This window comes from Mixophyes fleayi, chromosome 4 (assembly GCF_038048845.1).
Source record: "Mixophyes fleayi isolate aMixFle1 chromosome 4, aMixFle1.hap1, whole genome shotgun sequence".
Lineage (NCBI taxonomy): Eukaryota > Metazoa > Chordata > Amphibia > Anura > Limnodynastidae > Mixophyes > Mixophyes fleayi.
In genome coordinates this window covers 164,897,640-164,914,795 of record NC_134405.1, presented here as the reverse complement: position 1 = coordinate 164,914,795, position 17,156 = coordinate 164,897,640, and the positions used below count along the sequence as shown (strand labels likewise).

The 17,156-nt window shown below is 42.3% G+C and overlaps 1 protein-coding gene across 2 annotated transcripts in view; it reads right to left on the bottom strand.

Moving 5' to 3' along the window:
• The window catches only part of LHFPL3 (LHFPL tetraspan subfamily member 3), a 140,175-nt gene that overhangs the window by 68,802 nt on the left and 54,217 nt on the right, over window positions 1-17,156 (bottom strand). The window lies entirely within an intron of this gene.

Here is a 17,156-nt window from a genome sequence, read left to right as displayed (position 1 = left end):
TTGCAAGACTCAACACACGGACACAAACATTTAAACATTTAAAATCCTCATCAGGTGACAATTACAGTCAAGGCCAAAAGTTTTGAGAATTATTATTATTACCATTTAATTATATAGCGCCACTAATTCCGTAGCGCTGTACAGAGAACTCACTCACATCAGTCCCTGCCCCATTGGGGCTTACAGTCTAAATTCCCTAACACACAGACAGACACACACACACAGACGGACACAGGCAGACACACAGACTAGGGTCAATTTCTTAGCAGCCAATTATACCCTGTATAGTCTACTGTTTGTACTATGTGCGGCGCTGCGGAAACCTTGTGGCGCCTAACAAATAAATGATAATAATAATAATAATAACCTACCAGTATGTTTTTCTTGTGTGGGAGGAAACCGGAGCACCCGGAGGAAACCCACGCAAACACAGGGAGAACATACAAACTCCTCACAGATAAGGCCATGGTCCGGAATTGAACTCATGACCCCAGTGCTATAAGGCAGAAGTGCTAACCACTTAGCCACCGTGCTTACAAATACTATTTTTCATACAAAAAAGGAAATAGGGAATAGTCGCACCAATTGTGAGAGAGTAGTTTTACCCTTATGAATGAAGTATCTGAATAATAATATATATTCTCTATTTAATGGGGTGCATCCAAACCTATAAATTGATACTGTTTAAAATTTTGCTATTCAATAGTTGAGAAAAGGACTGCCTAAATTGTAATGGACAGGGATTAAAGACAGAAGTGACCAGCGAAACAGACGCGCGTTTCTCTGGTAGTGTGCTTGTTCACGGCCGTGAACAAGCACTCTACCAACTATTGAATAGCAAAATTTTAAACAGAGGGAATATTAGCCAAACACACTTTAGATCTATAAGCGTGGGGCTTTCTGTAACCTCTCAGGTGCCCATCAGTGGGACGCTACAGGAGGACCAAATACCACGCTGATACGATCCTAGCCCATTCTAGGGAATGGTTAAACTGTTAGTTCCATAGAAACCATTTAGCTGGTTAATTAGCTATTATACAAAACGGCATTAACACAACATGATCTATCATTTGTATCAGACCTAGCTACTATTCTATACGAGAATTGTACCATACAATTCCCGTAATACTTGATTTAGGATCAGTCTACACACATATTTTCGGCTACATAATAAAGGAGGAAAATATCTAGTGTGTGTTAATAGTGTTTGGCCTAAATATGATGTGATTTCCCTATGTAAGGGGAAACATACACTGCTCTATAAGGATGTCGGGTGCGATACCTCCCGTGACACCCGTTTTGAATCAGTCTAAATAACAATAAATTTGGAACCCTGGAATTGCTTATCCTAACTTTAGGGCACATCATTTATTATATTGTTGTAGACCCATGCTTCCCCGCTATTATACAACTTCTCACTGACACGATCTGCCACATTTGATAACTAGTAACAGTACTCACAGCAATATCTGAGCGCTAGTACCTCTCATAATATGTTTACCAATATATAACCATTTTATAGCAGAGCTGCCAGAAGTATTGTGTGAGAACCTTCTCTCCGTGTAGTACTATACAATTTATACGGAGATTGTTTGAAGTTAGGACAGCCTATACATTGATTTGAGGGTATACTAAAAGTGATTATACTCTAAAACTGAATAATTTTTCCCAATCGTCAATGGTTTTGAGACTTTTTCAGAAGTGACCAGTTTTTATCTACAATCTATTTTTCATTTTTTATTTCTGTTGTATATTTCGCTGTTTTTATTCAAAACTATTTTTAATAATATTATATATAATAAAAGTTACGTTTTATTACTTTGGCCACAGATTTACTACTACTACTTATAAATAAGTGGAGTGTTTAGTGCATCCTAGCAACCAATCTTCTTTCTCTCTTCAGTTATCTAAATTCTATTTTTCGCAAAGTCTGCTACCTCAGTTTTTATGATGGCAATTTGCATATACTGCAGAATGTCATGAAGAGTGATCAGATGAATTGCAATTAATTTCAAAGTCCCTTTTTGCCATGACAATGAAATTTATCCCAAAAACAACATTTCCACTGCATTTCAGCCCTGCCAAAAAAGGACCAGCTGACATCAGGTCAGTGATTCTCTCATTAACAGAGGTGAGAGTGTTGACGAGGACAAGACTGGTTGAGTTACAAAAACAGACTGGAAGCTTTAAGGAGGGTGGTGTTTGAAATCACTGTTCTTTCTCTGTTAACCATGTTTATCTGCAAGGAAACACGTGCAGTCATCATTGCTTTGTACAAAAAGGGCTTCACAGGCAATGATATTGCTGCTAGTAAGATAGCACCTAAATCAACCATTTATCGGATCATCAAGAACTTCAAGAAAACAGGTTAAATAGTTGTGAAGAAGGCTTTAGGGCACCCAAGAAGTCTAGCAAGTGCCAGGATCGTCTTCTAAAGTTGATTCAGCTGCGGGATTGGGGCACCACCAATGCAGAGCTTGCCCAGGAATGACAGCAGGCAGGTGTGAATGCATCTTCACGCACAGTGAGGTAAAGACTTTTGGAGGATGGCCTGGTGTCAAGAAGGCCAGCAAAGAAACCACTTCTCCCCAGGAAAAACATCAGGGACAAACTGATATTTTGCAAATGGTACAGGGATTGGACTGCTGAGGACTGGGATAGAGTCATTTTCTCTGATGAATCCCCTTTCAGATTGTTTGGGGCATCTAGAAAAACGCTTGTCTGGAGAAGAAGTGAACGCTACCATCAGTCCTGTGTCATGCCAACACTATAACATCCTTAGACCATTCATGTGTGGGGTTGCTTCTCAGCCAGGTCACTCACAATTTTGCCAAAGAATAAAGAACGGTACCAAAACATTCTCCAGAAGCAACTTCTCCCACCAATCCAAGAACAGTTTGTTGACAAACAATGTCTTTTCCAGCATAATGGAGCACCTTGCCATAAGGCAAAAATGATAACGAAGTGGCTCAGGGATCAAAACATTGAAATTTTGGGTCCATGGCCAGGAAACTCCCCAGACCTTAATCTCATTGAGAACTTGTGGTCAATCCTCAAGAGGCGCATGGACAAACAAAAACCCACAAATTCTGACAAACGCCCCTCTCCCCTCCTCTGCTCCTCTAGCTGTGCTTTGAGCTCACCAAGTTACTGTGCTTATTGTTTACTGTACTGTGCTGTCTCACCTCGTATTATAATTTTGTTTGTCCCTGTATGGTGCTACGGACACCTAGTGGCGCCCTATAAATAAAAATTAATAATAATAATAATAATAATAATAATAACTGCAAACATTGACTATTTGCATAAACAATGTAATTGTCAATAAAAGCCTGATACTTATGAAATACTTGTAATTTTACTTCAGTATACCATAGCAACATCTGACAAAAAAGTCTAAAAACACTGAAGCAGTAAATTTTGTGAAAACCAATGCTCAAAACTTTTGGCCATGACTGTACATTCAGGGGAATTTATGAAAGTCTAATGGAAGAACACATTTTCCTGTTTATAGGCTGCAACATTTTTGTGTATGGAGTATTGATATCACAATTAAGTTTTTCCATATACATGAAATAGCTGGAGTTACTTACCCAAACACACTACATGGTCAAAAGTAAGTGAACACGCCTTCTAAATAGTGTGTTTCACAATTTCATCCATACCTATTGCTAACAAGTGCATACATTCAAGAATACAGCCATGCAATAACCATAGTCAAACATTAGCAGTAGAATGGGTCATACTAAAGAGGTCAGTGACTTTCAATGTGGCACTGTCATAGGATGCCACTTTTGCAACAAGTCTGTTTGTTTTCTGTCCTGTTAGAGCTGCCCCAGATAACTGTATGTGAGATATTATGAAATGGAAGTGAGCAGTAGGCCATACAAGCTCACAGAACAGAGTTCTGAAGCAAATAGCCTGTAATCTATCCTTGGTTGCAACACTCATTACAGAGTTCCAAACTATCCCTGGAAGAAACGTCAGCATAAGCACAGTTAGCCGGGGAGCTGCATGAATTGGGTTTTCATGGCCAAGCAGCCTCACGAAGGCTTAGGATGACTATGCACAAACATCAACTGGAGTGGTATAAAGCTTGCCCTTGGACTCTGGAGCAGTGTAAATGCATTCTCTGGATTGGCTAATCAAGCTTCACCATTTGGCAGTCCAATGGATAAATTTGGGTTTTTGGATGCCAAGAGGCAACATCCATGTGCACATAGTGAGGTCCATCAAAAAAAGGTTTCCAGAGTTTGTTGTGGAAGAACTTCTCTAGCCTGCAAAGAGCCCTGACCTCGACCCCACTGAACAACTTTGAAGTGATTTGGAACACCAACTGCAAGCCAGGACTTGTTGTCCAACATCAATGCCTCACTAATGCATGGTGAGGGGGCGGCAGATTCTATATTAGTGCCCATGTGGATGTGATGTTTGGGTGTCCACATATTATTGACCATGTAGTGGATGTCCACCATGCATTCCTTCACAGCAGTAGTGGAGCAGACATTGCTCACAAGACCAATAATGTCACAGTGGCTCAAATGCCTGTAGCATCAGTTTTTTTGGCATGCACAAGATCTGATCAGGATACAATCCTAAAGAGATCTGGGAGAAGCTTCACCCTTATGTAACGGAGTGGGGATGTTATCTTTAATAAATTTTACAGAGCGACAGAGTTATGTCAGGATAAAACCAATTTTGTGATGGAAGATAGTGGCTTTTAAAATAAGAATCCGGACATGTGTTAACTATCAAGAGGAGAAGCAAGTGGTGGTGGCATTTGCAACTTAGAAGGGCCAGAAAAACACCCCAAGGTGACAGGATATTGTGAGACAATGGGTTCTTTTATTAAGCAGTGGACATGCAGTAACCACACAAATCCTGAAGCACAACAAATTAGCTCTTAGTACTCCAAAAATATATTGTCATTTGCATACATTATACCCTTAAGAGTGAAGAATATCATGTAACTTCTATTGGTTGGGCATCATACAGAATGTGAAGTTTTGTGAGGACTCTGAAACATGTGCCAAAGGAACATAGGCCGTTTCTGTAAAGTGCTATTACAGTTGATATCTGTTATCAGGAAACAGTTTCAGAGGGTGGCTACTGACATTGTTAGCCCCATGGTCAGCAATACAGGGAAGGTCCACATCCTGGACTTACTAACATATGCTCAGAGGCTGCAGCGTTGGCATTCAGAAATCCCTAGCATATAGCCCAAACAATGATTAATGCATCTGGCCAGGTGAGGTTATCAAGTGAGGGACAGTTTCAGAGGAGCTTTTGCAAATGCTACCCCTTATTACCTTCAAACTAATATACTGTGTAAATGATTCTACAAGATCCTCTTAAGCATATGCTGTGCATCTATATAGATTTGGAGGGGAAAGTATGGGAGAGTTCACTGCAGTAGCTTCTTTTCATTGATGGGAAGGTACCGCAGAAATCCAGAAATCCACAGGGATCTCCTCAGCCAAAATTTTATATGGGCAGCAAGTCTGGGGATCATTGGACTTACTCAAACAGCCAAAAGGGGAAACTCACCACCACAAGGACTGTGGCTTAATTTGGAAGAATCCAAGAGAGCCAAGAGACCCGTTAGAAATGCAAAAGGTTTATCTCTGGGCAGTGCATGAAAAACAGAAAAGTAGGGTACAATCGCTGTATCAGAAATAAGAAGCTGGACATGGGGCAGAAGGTGTTCTGCTGGTGCCCAATTGACTAAACAAGCTCTGAGTAGCCTAGGAGGGACTGTTTTCAATAGTTTATCACCACACAAACATGGATTACTTGGTGGCCCGAGGAAAGACAAGTAACAATAACTGGCAGAAAGCATGCATCAAGCATCTGGTACTATGCATCAATAGAGGATCCAGGGATCAGACCTGCTTTCTGACCTCCTAGCAGACTTTAACAGGGCAGCAGCAGATCTAGCTTTTAGGGAAGATATCGCTAGAGTAGAGGGCCCAACTGGGTGAGGTGTAGGAATTAAAATGTACCTTGTTAATAAGTTGGACTGTCATGTGGCCTTCAGGTTGTAAGGTCAAACAAAATGGTTAAGGAGGTAGAAGAGATGTTAGAGTTCAGTCATTGTGCACTCTAGTAGTACTTGGGTTGCAAGCACTGTATTTGTGTCCACTTGTGACAGAATGGGCTTTCTTAGTCACACCGTCTGGGATTGGATTTACAGTTTTTTTTGGGATCCTCTTAACCCACCACCACCATTTATTTATATAGCGAGACTAATTCCGCAGTGCTGAACAGAAAATATTTGTCATTCACATCAGTCCCTGCTCTAATGGAGCTTACAGTCTAATTTTCCATAAGACATACTCAGACAGACATAGAATAGGGTTAATTCTGTTTGCAGCCAATTAACCTACTAGTATGTTTTTGGAGTGTGGGAGGAAACCCACGCAAACAAATATAAACTCCACACTGATAAGGCCCTGTTCGGGAATCGAACATGACCCCAGTGCTATGAGGCAGAAGTGCAAACCACTAAGTCACCATGCTGCCCATTAATGACATCTTACTGGTACTACCTGGCCACCAGACAATCACCGACTGTAAGTGTTAACTGCATACCACCATAGTGCCCTCAGTTGCAAGAGAATAGTTGCTACCATCACAAGACTCCTTCACAGTCACCTGGAACTGCTTACTTCTGGGTAAAGTCTGTAGCTGCTGCAGCACCCTTTGCTGGTGACTATCGCTGGGTCCTCCTGACCCTCTTACTTTGGATCAAGACTGCAGTCTAGCAGAGTGTTGAATAAGGATGCAGAGGTCAAAACAGAAAAGTCAGCGGATGGATAACTACAGTTTTATGAACTGTAGATCTCAGGAATTCAGCTGGTATATGCATCAGTAATCAGTACATCTCTAATACACAAATATAACAGTATCAAAATCAGTACATTTGCAATGATATAAGTTGCTGCTTTGCTCTAATAATTTAAATATATTTATGTGGTAAGTTATTTATAAGTGATACAGCCACAGGTAGTATAACAGATTTTTTTTAAACTTTTTGTATTAAATGCAATACCAGGGAGAAGATTTACCAAACCTAAAAAGTGGAGGTATGGCAACCAATCAGATTCTAGCTATATTTTATCTAGTACATTCTGGAAATGAAAATGAGAGCTAGAACCCACTGAAATAGATATTATATCCTTGTGCTATTGACTTGGGTTGTGGATGGTTGACTTTGTGATGGTCTGTTGTATTGTGTGTATGTTTGCTTGGCCCCACTTCTTTTCTTTATTAATTATACTTTTGTATTTAATAAAGTGGTGAGCAGAGGTGTTGAGAGAATGCCACTATATCACTTTATAGACTATAACACTTTATAGAGCATATTACTCTTTACTGTACAAAGTACAAGCACATCCCTAAATCAGAAAATAAATGCTTAAAGCAGCAGTTCCCAAAGTGTGCACCAAGGCTCCCTGGGGTGCCTCGGCGCTGTCACAGGGGTGCCGTGGCCAGAGCAAAAAAAATAAATACTAATCTGGCAGCGCCGGGACCTAGCATCCTCTTCCCTCCTCCCTTCTCACTTAATGTCGATTGTGACGTCATCATGTCCAACATATTCATACTTTTAAAACGGGTATGCATCTGTAATAGTCTGGCTGGTAAACCAATATGGGTGACTCCCACAGCAGGGATATTTGCAAATATCTGCCTGAGAAGTAGTAACACCCTTATACAATTCTTAGAACCACAATACATTTACACTACATACTTTCAGTTCATTTCAGAAAACCCCTTTAGTTTTGCCATGGTCCACATTTTCAAAGTGCTGCATGCTCCTCGTGATTCATATCATACAAGAGCTTTCTATCATGGCATGCCATCCATTTAGTCTTTCAAAGAACAAATTATTTAAACCAGACACGTACAGAAAAGAAATTAGGTCTATTATTTTGGAATTAGGTACTTCTTCATAATTTATTGTATGCTTCCTCCAAAGATAAATAAACCATTTACATAATAAACAACAACCCACTGCATTCCAATGCTGGTAGCTAAACTAAAAAAAAACACCGCTAAAGTATGGAAAGCTTAATATGAGTTGCCATGGTAGAAATTTCTGTTACACAAACGCAGAAAAAAAGAATCATCTAATCACAGATTCACATATACACATTTACAAGGCAAGCTGGATTTTTCAGGATCATGCCAAGCTTTCAGAACAGCCGAGAAGGGGGGGGGGGGGGGCGGGTTGGTTACTAATTACCCTAAGTACCACCTTTATGCGGATGACACCCAACTCTACCTTTCCTCTCCCGATCTCTCTCCCTCCCTCCTCTCCAGGATGTCCGCCTGCCTCTCCGCCATCTCCTCCTGGATGTCCTCTAGATTCCTCAAACTTAATCTCACTAAAACCAAACTTATTGTCTTTCCCCCCGCTCAATCCCCCTCCCCTTCTGACCTTTCTATCACCGTTCTCAACTCCTCTATTTCCCCTGCTTCTCAAATTCGCTGCCTCGGCGTCACCCTGGACTCCTCTCTCTCCTGTACCCCTCATATCCTCTCTCGCTAAATCCTGCCGATTCCAGCTGCGCAACATCGCACGCATTCGGCCCTTCCTCTCCCAAGATGCCACTAAAGCTCTTGTCCACTCCCTTATTATCTTCCACTTGGACTACTGTAACCTCCTCCTTACTGGCCTCCCCCACTCTCATCTCGCTCCCCTTCGCTCCGTACTCAATGCTGCCGCTCGGCTCATTTTCCTTTCTCGCCGCTCCTTTTCTGTCTCCCCCCTCTACCAATCCCTCCACTGGCTCCCCATCCCCTACAGAATCATGTTCAAGCTCCTCACTCTTACTTTCAAGGCCCTCTCCAACTCCACTGCTCCCTACATCTCCAACCTTATCTCCATTCACGCTCCATCCCGCCCTCTGCGTTCGGCTAATGACCGCCGCCTCTCCTCCCCCCTGGTTACCTCCTCCCATGCTCGCATCCAAGACTTCTCCCGCGCTGTCCCCCTCCACTGGAACCAGCTCCCCCGTTCCATCAGAACTTCCCCCAACTTGTCCAGCTTCAAACGGGCCTTAAAAACCCACCTTTTCCTTAAAGCCCTCCAGTCCCCCACCTAATTGTCCTCCTCCCAGTCTCCGCCTACCCCCCTCCCACTCCTGCCCTCCCTCCTGTCCCCCTCTTACCTCCCTCCTTTTATTTCTCCTCTCCCCCCTCTACGTCTCAGCCTCCGTTCTCCCCATTCCATCCTCCTACCTTTGCGTCTCTGTCCGTCCTACCCTCCCCTTAGATTGTACGCTCCTTCGAGCAGGGCCTCCTGCCCTTCTACCCCGCTGGGGGCTCTCACCTCTCATCTAGCTGTACATTGAGCTTCTGAGTTACTGTGCTTTTTGTTAACTGTACCATGCTGTCTCACCCTGTATCGTGTTTCTGTCTGTCCCTGTACGGCACTACGGATACCTAGTGGCGCCCTATAAATAAAAATTAATAATAATAATAATAATAATAATAATAATAATAATAATAATAATTGCCCGGGCATGGGCCCTTGTGCCGATGATTTTTTTTATTTTTATTTTTTATTCAAAACTAAACATACTCACCTGATCGCCGCGCCGGCGTCCCTCCTCTCTGCTGCTCTGTGCTCCATTCAGACTGTCTGAATGCCGGGTGTGATGTCATCATGTCACGCCCAGCATTCAGTCAGTCTGTAGCAATGGAGCACAGAGCAGCAGAGAGGACCAAGAGAGAAGAGAGAAGAAAAGGTAAGTGAAAGGTGGAAAACGGGGGGGGCACAGAGGGGTTAAAAAAACAGGGGTCAGCATGGCAGAGGGGTTAAAAAACAGGGGTCAGCATGGCACAGTGGGGTTAAAAAACAGGAGTCAGCATGGCACAGTGGGGTTAAAAAACAGGTCAGCATGGCACAGTGGGGTTAAAAAACAGGGGTCAGCATGGCACAGTGGGGTTAAAAAACGGGTCAGCATGGCATAGAGGGGTTAAAAAACGTGGGTCAGCATGGCACAGTGGGGTTAAAAAACAGGGGTCAGCATGGCACAGAGGGGTTAAAAAATAGTGGTCAGCATGGCACAGAGGGGTTAAAAAACAGTGGTCAGCATGACACCATGGGGTTAAAAAACAGGGGTCAGCATGGCAGAGAGGGGTTAAAAAACAAGGGGGTTCAAAAGGGGGGGAGACATGGCACAGTGGGATTGAAAAAGGGGGGGGAGCAGCATAGTATAGTGTGATAAATGGGAGTCAGGTGAAGGGGGCAAAAGCAGCATGGAGGGCGCAGTGTGATCATAAGGCATTGCGATGATGAAGGGGCACATTATTCTAATATTGGAGCTGGAGGAAGGCCTAATTATTAATCGTGGGTGGTATTGATTTAACGCCAGGGTTGTTTGGAATTATCTAAATGTAGCCATTTTTCTTTCCAAATAGGGCCCTCAGCATTCTAGGATCCAGACAAGTCGCAACTAAAGAAACATGCAGCCACAGGTGGTAAAAGTGAGAACAGGTAGGAGAGAGCAGGACAGTATGTGAAATGTTTTCATTCTAGTAGGGACAATGGCAATTTTTGGTGAGTGTTGTGCCCAATGTAAGGTGCAGGCCAAGACTGAACTCTTTGGGCTAGATTTACTAAGCTGCGGGTTTGAAAAAGTAAGGATGTTTCCTGTAGCAACCAATCAGATTCTAGCTTTCATTTATTTAGTAACTTCTACAAAATGATAGCTAGAATCTGATTGGTTGCTATAGGCAACATCCCCACTTTTTCAAACCAGCAGCTTAGTAAATCTAGCCCTTTGTGTACACACTGCAAAACGTCATTGTGACATCGTCGGATGTCAGTTCTCGCGATGTTTGAAATCCATAAATAGCCGCCTCCACAGCAATCCAGCGCCATTTGACAGAGGGAGAGAGAAAGGTTAGGTCGCAGGCAGCATTAGAGCAGAGAGAGAGCAATTCTTCAAGCAATTCTACTAGCAGGAAGAGAAGAGGATAGAGGAGGCATTTTTGCAAACATTACCAACTGTTTGGGGTGTCATATTCCCTCCTCCAGAAAGTATTTTCTGCCTGCAGAAATAGAAATATACCAGCCGCATAAGTTTTGGATTTTACACTACAAGTGCTTTGGGGTGTCCCATATTCCCCTGTGTGAACAAACAATTTTTCTGGTGCTGAAAGTATTATCTAGCAGCACTATATATTTAATATTTTGCACTACAAGTGTTTTGGGGTCTCCCATATTCCCCAGTGTGAACAAACAATTTTTCTGGTGCTGAAAGTATTATCTAGCAGCACAATATATTTCTGAATTTGCACAAGTGTTTTGGTCTCATTAAAATGGATTCAAAGCAGTCCACATATGAGCAGGATCAGCAAGCAGGTGCTTGCACCAGTCCTGATAGTAGTCTTCCCTGTACGTCATCTGGTAAAGCCTATGTAAAAGTACATAGTCTTTTTAAATCAAGGAAAAAAAACACACCCCCAAAACTGATGAAAAGTTAACTGCCGATTAAAAAAAATTGCCAACATGCCATTCTACACACGCAGTGGCAAAGAAAGAATGAGGCCTTCGCCTTTCTCTATTAGTGCCAGATCGAAAAATGTTACTGAGCCTTCTTCTTGTACGGTCACTCGTGACCAAGCAAGACCAAGTAATTTGGAATCCAAAAGTGGTGCACAACTACTGTTACGCGTGAAAGCCGACCTGGTAAGGCATTAGAGGAAAATATATGCTCAGAATCGGAAATTACACCAATCCCTGTGGAGAGTCCATCCACCAGTGGTATGTGTAATCGTGAGAATTCTGATCGTGTACCCATAAATAAGGGCCCTTTCAGTCTTTCTGCTGATGTGTGCCAGCCCAAGTGTAGCCTGTGATACACCAATTGAGGATGCCACTCTGGAATTAGAAGAGAATGAGGGGGAGATTTGTGTAGGCAATGAGGGCGCTAATGAGGATGCTGATGAGTATGAAGTTGTTTGTGTAAATCCTGCACCAATGGCAGCAGTTCTGGCACGTGACAAGAAAAAAGCCATTGTCATGCCTGGGCATAAAACCAAAAGAGCCACTTCTTATGTGTGGAATTATTTCTACCCAAATCCTGACAACAGTTGTACAGCCATTTGTAGTGTATGTCAAGCCACAGTCAGTCGAGGGAGGGACCTTAACCATCTTGGAACCTCATCCATGTTACGCCATTTGACGAGAGTTCATGGCAAGGTTTTGGAAAAAGCTAAAGGTTCTTCCAAAAAAATTACAAGCACTCCATCATTAGCTAGGACCCTTCTGTCACCTACATCCCGACGGCTGCAATCTACACCCACAACACCATCCTCATCAATATCCTCAGTAGCGATCGAAGTTAGCCCTGCATCCCACTTACTGACTCCTGCACTATAATTGATTCCTATGAAGAATGTTTAAGCGTTAGTCCCACTGCTGCTGCTGCTCCTGCTGGGGGTGAATCTTCCTCCCATAAGAATTCCAAGAAAAAGAGCAGTACTACATTACAACAATTAACTGTGAAACAATCATTTGCTAGGGGAAATATGACAGCAATCACCCAGTCGCCAAGCGAATCACAGACGCCATGGCTACTATGCTAGTGTTAGATCTGCGTCCAATATCCACAATAAACGCAGCTGGTTTTTCACAGTTAATTGAGGTTTTATGTCCCCGTTACAAAATTCCATCGCGACACCATTTTCCCCCGTAAAGCAATACCGCAACTATACCAAAAAGTTTGTAAAAATGTAGTAATTGCGCTCAAAAAAGCCATTCTGCCCACTTAACCACAGATGTGTGGACGAGTGGAAGTGGGCAAACCAAAGACTATATAACTGTGACAGGCCACTGGGTTGGTCATTCGCCTTCACCAGCAGGAACAGCAGCAGCATGTACACCACTACGTAACATTTGTCACAGGCAGGCCACTCTTTGTATCACCAGCTTCACGAACAGGCATACAGCTGACAATTTGTTACGAAAACTAAGAGATGTGATTGATACATGGCTTATACCACTTGGACTCTCCCCAGGATATGTCATTTCTGATAACGCCAACAATATTGTGCGAGCATTACAGCTGGGTGAATTCCATCACATTCCCAGTTTTGCTCACACAATTAACTTGGTGGTGCAGAGCTTCCTAAGAAATAACTGTGAGGTGCACGAGATGCTTTTGGTGGGCCGTAAAATTTTGGGACATTTCAGGCATTCTGCAACAGGATGTAGGAGATTGCAGCAGCTCCAAGAACAATTTAATTTGCCCTGCCACCAACTTAAGCAAGAGGCGTTAACAAGGTGGAATTCCACCCTGTACATGCTTCAGAGGATGGAGGAACAGCTCAAAGCCATCCAAGCGTATTGCACAAGCCATGACATTGGGAAAGGTGGGGGGATGTATTTCACTCATGCACAGTGGGGAATCATTTCTGTGCTGTGGAAGGTGCTGAAACCATTTGAAGTTGTGACTTGTGAAGTGAGTGCAGACTCTGCTAGCTTGAGCCACGTCATTCCCTTAATTTGACTATTGGAAAAGCAGCTTGAGAAACTGAAGGAGATGAAAGAAAGCAATTCCGCAAAGTATGTTGGCTTTGTAGATCAAGTACTTAATTCAATTCGCAATGATCCTAGAGTACTTAAAATCTTGAACTCGGATCACTACATTTTGGCGACTGTGCTTTATCCAAGGTTTAAGACCTACATTGATTCTTTGCTTCAAAATGAGCGAGATGTGAACCTTTGCAAGGAGCTATTGGTGAGCAAGTTGTCCGCTGAACTGGGCCTTGGCTTGACGACGTCTCCTCCTTCAGTTTCTCAATCAGCTGCTGCTCGAAAAAAATTAAACTTTCAAAAGCAAAACAGGGATGACGCAGGGGGCAGACCTTAACATCTAGGCTGGTTTGAAAGATTTTTCAAAAAAATGTGTGACCTTGCCCATAACTCCACCCAATCCGAGTATTAACATGCAAAGGATGGTGGAGGATTCTTTTCAAGAGGTAATTGATAAGGAAATGTCAGACAGTCCCTTTCCTTACTAGGAAGAAAAGAAAGCCACTTGTAAATCCATGTACAAAATTGCTTTGCAATACCTAAGCTGTCCACCCTCCAGTGTTTACTCTGAAAGAGTATTCAGGACAGCCGGGAACCTTGTCAGTGATGGCGTAGGAGGTTACTTCCGAAAAATGTGGAAAAGATCATCTTCCACAAGGAAGGCCTTTACCATCAAAGACATCCAAGCACTGACAGTTCTCTAATGGCGGATTCAAGCGGAGATGAATTGATAGTCTGTGATGATGACGTACACACTGATGAGGGTGAGGATGATGCTGAAGATGATGACGACAACATATTTTTAAAACTTTCACTCTAAGGGGGGTATTCAATTGTTAGCGAGATCCCCGGAAAAAGAGCGCTCAAAATATATTAGCGTTAATACAGTAATATGCGCATAAATACCGTTAATACGGTAGTTTACTAGCTGAATTTCTAGATGAAATTCAGCGAGTAATTACCGTACTAACGCTAATATTTTTAGAGCGCTAGTTTTCCGGGGATCTCGCCATTAATTGAATACCCCCCTCAGTGTAGGGTGTAATCTACCCCAAAACAGGAAAGGGACTTTTCTATTTCACATACAGTCTTTAAAGGCTGCTGTTTTGTCAATTTCACTATATTTACAATTATCAATATTTATGTCCCTAACCATGGCCAGCCAGCTTTCTTCAACAAGATGTTGAAGTGGAAGGAATCCTTGCAAGGGAGTATAACAGTGGGAATATCATCCACAAGATGCGATTTATCTTTTTTCAACTACCACCAGACGATAGATATTATACATTCTACTCCTGCCTCAATAAGACTTCTAGCAGAATTGACTAAATCTTTCTAAGCCACAAGCACCTACACCTATTTCAAAATGCTACGATTGGGCAAAGTGGTCTGATCGTGCAACTACCCATGCTAAGCTCACCATAGCCAAAGCCCCGTTTAAACACTGGTTAAGGAAATTAAAGAAACCAGTGCTACAAGACACATATTGTAGATCCCAACTGGAGGCAGCCATCAATTAACATATAGGGGCATATTAAATTCCGATCCGATCCGCAGTAACGCGCGTTACCGCGGAAAATGCGCAGTACTGCCGGTAATACGGTACCGCAATAACGCAGATTTTCGTACGCAGCCCTATGGGCTGCGAACGAAAATCCACGTTATTGCGGTACCGCGGATTAGGTTCGCGGCCGTTCCGGCGCGATCCCGCTTATCGGGATCGGAATTGAATATGCCCCATAGATTTTAATGACACCCTTGGTTTGACTAAGGTCACTATTTTGGAGGCACATTAATGCATCCAACTTGGCACCTTCCTTAAATAACAAAATGAGGCACAAAGATGTCCTGTTGCAGAACTCTAAGACTCTAGAAACTAAAAAAGCCTCTCTATCCAAAAATATTCAGTTAGTGGCAGCAAGAACTGCTATAAATTTTTTAAATGTTAAAAAAAAAAACTGTCGTACCATAAGTAAATTCTTCCACTGGGAGATCAAACTGGCAAAACGTTGGGCAGGGGACATAGGGCTCAAAAAGCTTCCTTGTAATCTATCGAGAGGTGTTTTTCGAATGAAGCCAAAATATTAGCATGAAATATATATATACATTGTTTTATCTTATTTATTTGTTATCATTTTATTTGATGTGTTTTTTTTATGCCAATTATATTTGTTTGTGTCCTGAAGACAGATATGCGAGCAGCAGTGGAAGACTAAGAACAGATGATACCAATCAGTATTCTTGGGCAAAGACATTTTGAACTTTTAAAAAATTACCCCCACAGACTTAAGACTTTAACAGACAATGAAACACCTATATATTACTTCTACCAATTATAAATATGACATTTTAATTGTAACAGCCTACTGTCCACTATTTATAAAAGCAACTGTTCTGTTTCTAAAAGGCAAAATTTCAGACATGGAATTTGATATCACAGCACTAGCATTTAGTTTATAAAATCTTTTATACTTTTTCTTAAGAGTTTCTTGTCTGCAGAAATTTTGGGCTTTTCAAAATCAACTACAAAAAATAAGCGGAAAACTCACCATGAAACAGGAGATATTGGCTCAGCATCTTGCTCCTATTACTGTAAACTATAATATATAGCTAAGAATATGATTTGCGAAGATGAGGCAAGCATATGCATATTTGACTACAGTTGATGTTCCAGAGTTTTCGATAGAGGACAGGAATCTAGAGAATTGGAAGAGATAAAATCCTCCTCCCCCACTGGCAAAAGCCTAGCACCTGATGAATCCACAATAATTTGTTACAAAATGCTCAAAGAAATTTTTAAAAATAAATAAATCCCCAAAACCTTATCATCCTACTACTTCAAGCCTGCAATGCAATTTCAGATCTCTGGCTAGATTTACTAAGATGTGGGTTTGAAAAAGTGGACATGTTGCCTATAGCAACCAATCAGATCTAGCTGTCATTTTGTACAATGTACTAAATAAAAGATAATTAGTATCTGATTGGTTGCTATAGGCAACATCTCCACATTTTCAAACCCGCAGTTTAGTATATATAGCCCCAAGAGATTTTCTCCAACCAATCTTTAGGAGGTGCTGTGACAGGATGGTCCACCTATGCCACCCTGTCTGTTGTTGCTGGAAACCGTCTGAGCCTACTTTGTCACCGTTCCCTATCATTATGCGTAATGCACCCTCTAACCGCAGTAGGAGGGTATTACAAATGCTGCCACCACTGGACTCCTTACCGGCATCCAGTAACGGATTTCTTTGGATAACGGACGGTGCGAATGTTCCACGTTACTGGTGTACTTGGCTGGTACTCCTGACCTCTTCCTATGGATCAGAGTTGCTGTGGATGGATTCTCCCTGGCCTACCACACAGGCCAGAGTTGCTGGGTAGCGGGCAGAGCGGTGGTACTGGATGCTGGATCCAAACCTCAGAAACAGCCGGGAACGGATTCGATTTTGGGTCTAATCTGTAGGTCGCAGGGATAGAGAAATTTCCAAGCAGGTCTTTGAAGCAAGTGATGTTTATTTGTTCACCCTGGTTGAAGGTACCGAGGAGCAGGTCAGATGGAACCAGAAGAACAATTCTCAATACAAGACAGTGCTTTTTATATAGATTT